The 10,943-nt window shown below is 52.4% G+C and overlaps 1 long non-coding RNA gene across 1 annotated transcript in view; it reads right to left on the reverse strand.

Moving 5' to 3' along the window:
* LOC139355405 (uncharacterized) overlaps positions 1–9,889 on the reverse strand; it is a 31,704-nt gene extending 21,815 nt beyond the window's left edge. Inside the window, exons 1-2 of the long non-coding RNA XR_011611437.1 lie at positions 9,506–9,889; positions 8,490–8,561 (exon numbers count right to left, since the gene is read on the reverse strand). This is a non-coding gene — a long non-coding RNA (uncharacterized lncRNA). The remainder of the gene's footprint in view (positions 1–8,489; positions 8,562–9,505) is intronic.
* Positions 9,890–10,943: the final 1,054 nt, after the last annotated feature.

Here is a 10,943-nt window from a genome sequence, read left to right on the forward strand (position 1 = left end):
TATCATGAGGGCACAGCCACACCTGGCTCAGGGCAGGCCCTCCATGTGCTGTGGATCTGCTTGTGTTCCCAACAACCCAGAAAGAAAGATGTTTCTTTTTCATCATCCCTGTTTATAGAGGAGAAAGCAGTCTTGGAAGAGTGACGTATCTCCCCGAGATGCCTCCAGAAGTCAGCGGAGGCGCAGAGGCTCACACTCCCAGCTCACATTTCACCAGTGGCTTCCAGTCTGCCTCCCGTAAGCCTGAGAAGAGGGTGCCTGGGGACCTCCCTGTGTGGCTTAGGAATACATTCCAACCTCACAGAGCAGCCCTGTGACCAGGCTGCCAACTCTTCTGGAATTCTCCATGGAAATATTTCTGCGTATTGCAGGGGATGAAGACCAGGGAAGCAGGGAGCAGATGTACACGTGCAGGAATCACCTGCTGGATTTGGTGAAAATGCAGATTTCACTCATGGGTCTGGGTGGGGCCTGAGCATCTGCATTCTAACCAGCTGCCAGGTGATGCCGCTGCTCTGCACCTCGGCCGCACCTTGAAGAAAAGGGACATGGTGCCTCTGTACAGAAGAGCAGGTACATCAGGTACAAAGATGTGGTGTCCCCAGGACAATCCAGGACTGTTGTGGGCTGTGTGTTAAGACCTGGCATTGCTAAGGAAGCTCAGAGAGGGGAAAGGCGGGCTGCTGGCCCCAACCTTCTGTGGACTGACTTCTGCACCTGCAGCCCTCTTGGCCTCTGGGCTCACTGTTGGTAGTGGATGTGTCTTCTCCATTTCTGATTGCCCAGTGCTTGGCCTGGTGCCTGGAATATGCTAGATGCCCAATAGTATGGATTGAATAACAGCAAAAAGGGAGGGAGGGAGGAAGTAGATGGATAGGTTTGATGGAAAAATAAACACTCACATCAAGGAAGATGAGGAGGTGTGATCTATGTTGGTAACATTATATAAGGCTTGCACTTGTCTATGATGGACACGAAATGGATACGCTATGCCAAATGATTAATTGACAGAAAGACCTGCGGCTCACTCATGTGGCTTTATGCATTTCTGTAGCTCCACAGGGTTGAGACCCCTACCTTGCCTATGGCAGTCTTCTAGAACCAGAGAACCCTCTGGATATTTGAAAGACAGAAGGGGCTGTGTTGGTTAATTTTATATGTCAACCTGGCTGAGTCACCATTCCTAGATATTTGGTCAAACATTATTCCGGATGTTTCTGTGAGGGTGCCTTTGACTGAGACTGATATTTAAATCAGTGGACTTTGAGTAAAGCAGGTGACCCTCCATCGTGTGTGTGGGTCTCACCCAATCAGGTTAAGGACTGAAGAAGCTAAAGATTAACATTCCCCAAGCAAGAAGGAATCCTGCCAGGCCTCTGGGTTTGAACGGCAGCCCCAAACTTTCCCAATTCACATCCTGCTGGCCAGCCTGCAGATTTTGGACTCGACAGCCTCCATAATCATGTAAGCCAAATCCTTAAAATAAATCTCTCTATATACACACACAGGTTACTGGTTCTGTTCTCTGGAGAACCCTGGCTAATACAGGACAAGAAGGTGCAGCAGACAATACACTGCTCATCTCACAGGACACTAACGTGTACCAGATGGCCTTCGACAGAGACTGGGGAGTCACAGTAAATCTCTAACTCAGGGGAAGAGGCCGCTGTGCCTTCCAACGGTGGCTGTCACAATCCAGTGTCAACAGAGGTGCTATTAACAGGGCGCCCCCCAGGATCCCTTCCCGGGATCCCAATTCAGAAAGTCCTCAGGATCATATTTCACCCTGCACACCCAGCCCCAGATGAGTCCAGCATCCGGGACCCTCAGATCACACTTTGAGGGTGAAAAGGGTAGAGAAGGAGAGAGGTCAAAAGGGAGACAGAGGAGGGTGGTGGGGAGGGAGGAAGGAAAGAAGGGAAGGAGAAGGGCAGAGAGGAAGGAAGAGCTTTGTTCCTAGTGCAGTTTCCCACTCACCACTCCCCCTGGAGCACCCACCAATCTGGGTGGTGAAGCAGCCAATCCCCAAGGGCACGGCTATGATGCCAGCTCCTCTCCCATGTGGGTGCCACCTCCCGTCAAGCTCCCATCACCCTTTCCCAGCACAGCAGCCAGGCCACAGCCACAAACCCAAACCCCACTCCTCTGACCACCACATCCCACCCATTGCCAGCCGGGAAACTAGCCCCAGTGCTCACCTAGGAGCACCCTTGCTTTTCAGTTGCCATACCTGCCTCTCTGTTCAATTCATGCTGGATGGAGGGTACCACAACAGACAGAATGGCGTGGCCCTGCCACGCACCTGCCACACCCGCCGCGCCCTTCCCGAGATGCTGCACACCCCCCGTGTCCCCTCTGCAGCGCGTGGGCAGCTGCAACTCCACTCTGTCCTCCTCATGGTGCTCCTGGCAGCCTGCAGGCCCCCAGCAAATGAGCCACCAGGCTGGTGAGCCCTTGATCATCTGCCAAAAACACAGCACTCATCCCTTTTCTAGCAGAGCAGGGTGACTTCACCACCCTCTGGTCACCAAGCCCAGGGCATTCCCGAGCCTGCAATGGGAGCCAAACACGAAAGCCCTGGAAAAGTCGAGTTAGGAGAGAGGAAGAGGAGGGAAGGGCATTGAAGACCATTTCCCATGTGAGAAACTATCTTCTGAACGAGGCAGGAACCAACTGGAAGACTCAGGCGACTCCCCTAGATTCACTGGAACTCAGCATCCTGCACTTGTAACCTCCATTCCTGATTGTAAAAGTGGCGATATTTGTAAAAGCGTCCTCACAGAAGGTTGCTCTTTGGTTTGTTTAATAAGTACTGTTTAGAGAAAGTCATGACCTCACCAAAAAACAAAAACAAAACCCCAGATGCTGCATTTGAATAGTTCCTGGGGAAATTCAAGTCATGGAGAAAAGAAAACTCATGGGAAAAGAATCAACTGCATTATTTAAAAAAAAAAAAAAAAAAAAAAAAGGCCTAAATTAGAACAGATTCCAGGAATGGCTTCCTCAGATAAATTTCTGACAAATGAAAACACAACCTGGGCTCACCCTCCTGGGAGAGGTGGAGGCTCTGCTGTCGTGGTTGATAGCATTTAGTTTGTTTTGCTTTCACAAAGTAGGAGCTCATTGACTCTTGATTCAATCCATCAGGAACACGAAAGCAGATTGTGTGCAGGGAGAGATCTACAAGACGGAGATTCCAGAACCTCAGCTGCCTCCCTCCCAGTGGAGTCCACTGCTTTGAAGCTCTTCTTAAAGCACACATCTCTGTCCACCAAGGACCACACAGTAACCATAATGGGGTTGAGTCCCCTTCCACCAAACACCCTAAAACATGGTGGCCTCTGGACCCCCTTAGGCCCCTGGAAAACCCCTTCTGCGATGACTTGGCACCTGGGGACCCCAGGGCCTGGGAACCTTGGGTCAGGCACAGAGGCCAACTGGCCCTGCAGCTGGTGCTGACCATTCAGGGGTGGCTTAGCGAGCAAGCGCAGGGCCTGCATTCACAGGCACAAAACCCCGCTGGCGACATTGGGCACACAGCCCTTCCTGTCGCCAGACAAGACTTCCTCGACGTTGCTCCCATACTAAGAAACACAGCGTTTCATTCAACAAATCAAGTGTGGATTTGGTAGCTGTAGTTTCTATAGAGATGCGAGGTTTTCTGCAGGAGAAGGAGCCCTGGCAGCTTGACCCCAAGTTCTTCACACAGCCCACAAAGTAGCCAGATGCCCCGAAAGAAATGACAGCAGCTGGACAGGAAATGACAGCCAAGGCAGCAGCCTTGCTTTTCCCCATCTGCATCGACCCCTCCTTTGTTTTGCCATCTTTTTACCCCATTTTTAATTTATGCCATGTTCATATATTATGGTATCTTTATAAGCCGTCAGAAACTCTTTTCTTGAATGAGGAGAGAGGCGATGAAATACAAGAAATGGAGTGACCTGAAAGGAAATAAGCGGTGGCTGCAGACTGCCAAAGGTGGGAACTCCAGGTTTGCGGTGATGCTCCTGCACGCCTCCTACCTGGGGCCTCTGGGTTCTAGGCAGAAGCAACAGCGTCATGGACGTCAGAGAATTTCTAGCTTTGATGCCTGAAGTGCTTCTAAAGAGGTGTTCCTTTTATTGAGACGGAGTTTTGCTCTTGTTGCCCAGGCGACTAAGCAAATAACCAACATCAGAATTCCCTAGGGTGCCAAAAACACACCCACAAAACTAAAATCCACATCCCCAGGCCCCCACTGACTCCGTCTCGGGGGGTAGGACCCCGAATCTGCACTTTGCCAGGTAACTTGAGTTCAATGCACCATGAGCACCGCTGCCCTAAAAGGCAAGTGCCCAGCCTCTGCCATCTGCCAGCAGCCGCCCCACGCCGACAGACTCTCCTCCCCACATCGAGGCCCCACAGAATGCGCACATGGCCTCCCTCGCCTCTCCCAGCAGCACCTGCATAACCTGGAAGCCCAGCCGCGTGATGCCCTCCTTCCTGACCCCTCTGTGTGGTCCTCCTCCTCCTGTCTCTCCTCCCTGCTCAGGGCCCCCAGGGCCTTGCAGAAGTCCCACCCCAGCACGGGGACACTGTGGGGGCCCCAAGTGGCTCCAGGGTCAGTCACCTCCACGAGTCTGCCAGCTCCGTCAACAGTTTCATCCTGGTCTTCACTGAGCTGCAGACTAGGCTGGGTGCATAGCGAGTAAATGTTTGTTGAACAAACAGATGGGTCCTTATTACTTTCCTCCAGCAACTCATTCACCCTGTGCTGCTCCCCAACCCCAACACACAGCCTGTGACAAAACAAGGCCTCTTGGACCCCTGGCTAGACTGCAGTTTGGGAGCTGTCTGCCTCTGGCTCGGCATTTCCATGTCTTTAAGCCTGGCTCCTATAGCAGCCTCTCTCTCTGTAACCAAAACAGGACTCACCCTGTGAGCCTCAGCTTAAATGCCACCTCCTCTAGGAAGCCTCCTTTGATTTCCTCCTGTTCATTCCACAAACATTTCCTGAGTGTCTGCACTCAAGGACTGCTGGGAAGCACCTTGCTGCTTCCCTCCTCTGACCTTTGTGGATGGCTCTTATTTTACTCCTGTGTCTTTGGAATTACATATCACACACATGTAACACATATGCACACAAAATACATGCACACACATACGCTCACACACACCCTCTAACAGACGAGTGAGGACTGAGTCTTGCTCATTAGTCCAGAGATTGACAGGGAAAAGCTTCCCAGAAAGGTTTGTTGAACGAAGAAAGCATAGAAGGAAACCAGGCTCACAGCAGGGGAACCTGGGTACACCCAAGGATGGGAAGCTAACAGCCTAAGCACAGTGCTTTCTCTTGACCGTACCCTTACTAGTGACAAAAATCAAAATCCTCAGTTGTAAATGTCACAGCTGGGAAGCACAGCCAGGTGTATCTGGCTTGGGAGCCCACACCCTCCCCCCAACCTCCCCCGCCCCAGCCCACCTGCAAACGGAGCAGCAGGGTCTGGAGCTGGCCTCCCCAGGGCTCGATGCTAACCACAGCGAGGCTCTGCGTGGGGGTCATGCCAGCTGCCTGGGACCCACAGGGGCGTCCAGGGCCGCTGAGGAGCAGAGGGAGAGGAACAGCATCAGCACAGTGCTGGAAGTCAGCACGCCCAGAGTCCATCAGCACAGTGCTGGAAGTCAGCACGCCCAGAGTCCATCAGCACAGTGCTGGAAGTCAGCACGCCTAGATTCCAACGTCAGGTTGGGCATGTTATTTCACTTATCTGTGCCTCAGTTTCCTCACTGGCAAAATGGAAAGAACAGGAAGAATAATGTCTACATTATGAGTGTGTTGTGCCATTTCAATGAGGTGATACTTGTGCCAACTCCGCGAAGCCAGAGGCAGAGAGCCCGCACTGAACGCTGGGGTGATGATTATATCAGCCACCACTATCAAGCGCCACCGTTCCAGCCCCTCTCTTATCCTTTGCTTATTTAACCCCCACCACTAGCCTCTAAGGAAGTACTCGTAACCCCCATGTGTAACCCCATGTGCGGTGGAGAAATCGGAGGTGGTTTGACTTGCCCAGGGCCACCCAGGTAATGAGGGGTTTGGACCAAGGATCCCGGCCTCCACAGTCATCACATGGCTGTCTGCCTTTTGCAGGTCAAAATTCCCCAGCCAGAGCCAGGTCCCCAGCAGAAGCTGTGTGTCCTGCCTGCAGCGGGAGGCCAGGCCTGCCTGGTGCTCACATTCCACAGGTGACCTGTCTGGGAAGAACCGCCCCCTCCCTGGGCTTGTGGGGGTGAAGGCCTGTGCAAGGTGGTGGGGGAAGGGTGAGCTGGACAGAAAAGCCCCAGGTAATGTAAATGGAAACTCTAACCGACAGCCCTGCACCTGGTGTTTTTGCATTTCCCAAGCCAGCTGAAGGGATTGTGTGTGCAGCTTTGAGCTCACTCCTAGGCCGAGGTCAGGTGTGGCCCGGAGGAAGCAAGCGGAGGCCTAGGTCGCAAGACAGCTGGTCCGCGCCTCAAAGCCACTTCACGTCCCAGCCTGGGAATTCTGTGATCGCGCTTGTTTCAACCCTGTCCCTTGGGTGACCTGGAAAACACCTGGGTGTCACCCCGACCTCAGCTCTAAGCCGGTCATTCCCAGCCGAAGCAGAACTATTTCAGCTCCAGGGAGGAAGGAGTGACGCCTGCTCACCCCACAGACACGTGAGGGAGTAAGGAGGCCCAAGGCCACTCGTCCAGCTGCAAACTGCAAAGGTCACCTCCGCACACTCTCTTCCCTGAAGCCCCTTCACATCGCTGGGGACCGGAGCATGTGGTTCTAATGACAAATATGCGTGTAGTCTACCCCAAAAATACAGCAATCACCAGGAAAGCGAGGCTCCTGGAGCTGAAAGAATTTGCCCAAAGTCACACACAACTGGCAGAACCGGGACTCAGCCAGGTCTGAACCCAAGGCCCTGGCACTTTCGCTGAGCCTATCTGTACAGGAACTGCAGCTGCCGCAGTTTAGGGAAACCAGCCTGAACATGTGACCCGGCATCAGCCACCGGCCAGGGCCGGCAGCCAGAGCAAACGCTAGGCCCTGGGGAAACCCCAGACACACAGGACGCAGGGTCCCTGGCCTTGAATTATAATAAGCAGGTGAGCTGGGCAAACTGTGTGCGGCTGACCGGAGCCGGCTCCAGCCGTGTGCAGACGGACAGGCGCGTGCTGAGTGTCAGGGACACAGAAGCGGGAGGGGGCATGCAGCCAGCCGGTGCCAGTCTGAGAATGCTGATGCCCACCCCAGGTTCTGAAGAGGACCTGTGTCCAAGGAGGAAAGCAGGCAGCCGGTCTTGCCCACAGCTAAGACAAGACTATGGGTAGGGACATCGGCCTGGAGGCCTCCCAGCCCCCATCAGGCAAAGAGCACCTTTCACAGACACAAATGCATGACCATGCGGGGCAGAAGGAAGGCCTGTGACTCACAGGCTGCGTCCCTGCGGACACAGCGTGCGGGGAGGTGTCTGGAGGCAGCTTCCCCCACCAGCGGGCTGGTCTGTGGCACCCTGAACTGCATCCACTCCCCACAGTAGTCTGAGCCCCCTCACCGCCACCAGAAAAGGTATAGCAAGCAGTGCGATGGATTGACTCATCCTTCTACCACTTCCCCAAAATAGATTCCCGCCCGAGGGCTGTTCCAATGCAGGAGGCTGCTGGATGGAGCTGGCCTTGATCCATGCACCCTCCTATCTGTAAGAACCCTTTCTCAGAGGTGCCTCTGGGAACCAGATCATGTCACTGACAACTCTTCCCAGTAACAGAAAGCTCAGGAGCTAAAAAGGCAAATATAGGCCAGATGTTGGCCAAGGGACTTAGTGGCTGGTAAGAAACGATCTCTGATTCAACTCCCAGCTGAGCTTGGCCAGACGGTCATCTGAGTGTCTCTTCCAACCTGTCCCCCGGATTGTGTGTTCCACAGGCCCCAGTCTCTTGGGGTCTGAGGGGTGCCCTCACCATGAGCGTCGGGTCCCTGTGGTCCAGGTTCCAGTCTCCTATGGATCCCGAGTCCAAATCAGGGTTCCCAAAAAGGAGGCGCTTTGGTTGGAAAGCAGCCCTGAGTCTGCCCTGACAGCACCTCCTCCGTTACCCGGCACACTGCCAGGAGCTGCACCCACAGAGGAAATGGGCCCGTGACATGAAAGCCCCAACAAAACCAACATTGGGTGGGTTATTTTTATCCTCCTAAAGATTTGTAGCCAAGACCCCGGCAGCTAAAGGGCATCTCGGGCTTTGAGCAGACTTCTCTGTAGCTCTCACTTCCGCGCTCCACGCCCTCCCTCCTCCAGCCCCCACCCCCATCCCCGGGAACTGAGAAAGTGGATCAGGTCAAAGCAGAGCATTCCTCATTCTGCCATCTCCACGGGAAAACTAATTAGTTGCCAAATATTCAGAATGGGTAATTGCTACCTGAATTAATAAGGGCAAACAGTCGGCAAGAAAACAGTGGTTTACTATTTCTGAGCGCTTACCTCTCTTAACCCAGAGTCCAGGCTCCGCAGGACTGGACACGCGTGTGCCATGAGGCAGAACTCCCGCTGGGGCTGCCGAAAAGGGGGACACAGGCGGTAAGGGCAGCTCCTGCACTGGGGTCAGCTAAACACTGCTGTGGCAAAGTCACCATCTGTTTCCTCTTGCACACACGTATACACACACATGCATGCATGGGCACACACAGGCATACACCACACAAGTACACACATGCATGAACACAGGTGCACATATGCACACATCACAAACAAGTGAGCACACACCAGCTACACCCTGCACATGTGCACAGATACACATACCGCACATTCACACACATACGTGCACACTACACATGCATGCACACACACCATACATACTCATTGTGCACACACTCCATACACTCACACCACACATGTGCATGCACACACATTCACATACCACAGAACCAAACCACACACACAAAGCACACATGGGTACACATACAACACACTCACACCCTACACACACTTACACCCCAGGAACATCCAAGGGTTCCAAGAAAAATGCGTCAAACCAGGATCCTCACCCAGGGTCTTCAGCATGTCACCTCAAGTTCCTCAGCTCTGACAAGGGGGCATTTAGAACAAACTAAGAGTGTTGTAGGCAGAGGAGGAAGAAACAGAGGGAAAGGAAAGTGGAGATGACACTGAAGAGGAGATAGACACCTAGGAAGGCTAGGAAGAGCCTGGCCACAGCCCCGGTCTCCACTCCTCCCGCTTCCCTGAGGCACAGAGACTTCAGATGCACCCCCAGAGAGGCCCTCAGACCCAGCCCAGTCACTACCGTGCTGTGTGACCTCAGACAAATCACTTCACCTCTCTGAGTCTAGGCTTCTGCTGATGTAAAAATGAGATGATTCCATGCAATCATCTAAACAGTTCGAATACAATGCCCTTCCAGAGGTTTCAGTTCAAGCTTGAGGTCATCGCAGTCACCCCCAGCCTTTCAGCCCCTCCCTCATCCCTGCCGAAGCACTTACCTTATTTGAATGAATGCTGACGACTCCACCGCCACAGGACTTCCCCTTGAGCAGTCAGCCACAAGTCACTTCCTCCAGGGGTGGCCATGACTTTCTGGAGCACCCCCAACCCCATGTCACAGGCAACTGGGCCCAGAGAACTCCAGCTGGGAAACTCCCGTCCAGTCCATGCAGGGAATCTGGCTCTGCATCTGGGTGGGTGGCTTGTGTGGCATCTGCCTCTATGTGAAGCTGTGATAGAAAATTAAGTGAGCTGACAATGTGCATACAATGTTTTATTTAACAATGTGTTGTAAGGAGGGAGTTCTCACATCTGTACAGAGAGCTGCCTCATTTTTTTAATGACCAAACAATAATTCTATTAAATGTCTGCATCATAATCTATTCTACTGAATCCCTTTTGAGGGACATGTATTTCCAGTCTTTGACCTTTACAAACGTTGCTGTGACATATATGCTTATATGTGCTCATCGATAAAAAGTCACGTGTGTATAGATATCTCTACATATCTTTAAAGATTCCTATTTGCATAGAAGAACACTATACACCAAGTTATTAATCGTGGTTACTTCTGAGAGATGATTAGGGAAGAAAACTCCTTAAACGTTATGTAAGCAAGTATTGCTTTATAATTTTTAAAAAGGAATGAGTAAGGGAGAAAAATAAAATGAAGTCACTCTTGTTAAACCTCTTAGAAGTGGTTTTATGAGCTGGATTGGAGCAGGTAGAAGCAGGCCACAAAAACACAGTGAGGAGAGCAAGGTCCCAGTGTCGGTCGGAGGGACCAAGAGCCACTCCCTGTCCTGGAGGTCAGCTCCCCCAGACTCCCAATCCTGGCTCTCCGTACTGACCAGAGTGCCCTGGCTGGTGCCCCATCTTGAAGGACTCAGTTTCTCCTTGTATAAAATGGGAAGGATAGGAACACCGGCCACCAGGGCTGCTGTGAGATCAAGTGAGCTAAAGCATGGGAATTGCGGATGAGCTGTGGTCAGCATACCTGTCCTTCCCTGCTTCCTGGTACATGGCACAGAACACTCTTCTCTCCAAAGAGAAAAAAAAATCAAATTAATTGCTCCTCTCCAGCCTCCCACGTCTTGAGGGGCAGGTAGCGGGGGAGGAAGGGGTGGCCATTTACACACCCAGTAGCCTTTCTCCCTGCTGAGGGCATTCCTGAGGAAACCAGGGCTGGCAAACATGTCTAGAAATCTCAAGATGGTTAACCATTGAGACCATCCCCTTGGTGATCAATAAAATGGCAATAAACCCATTAGCCAATATTATTTTCAAGAGAGACTCAACAAGCCCAACACAGAAACACAGCAACTCCAGGGTCCTACGAGCAGGAGGATTTTCAATCATCTCAATGGTGTTGATAAAGCGATTTGTCCTCTTGCATGGATGGGTCCTAGGTTTGGGCGAGGACTCCCAGGGACCCCA

The sequence above is a fragment of the Macaca nemestrina genome, chromosome 13 (genome assembly GCF_043159975.1).
Source record: "Macaca nemestrina isolate mMacNem1 chromosome 13, mMacNem.hap1, whole genome shotgun sequence".
Lineage (NCBI taxonomy): Eukaryota > Metazoa > Chordata > Mammalia > Primates > Cercopithecidae > Macaca > Macaca nemestrina.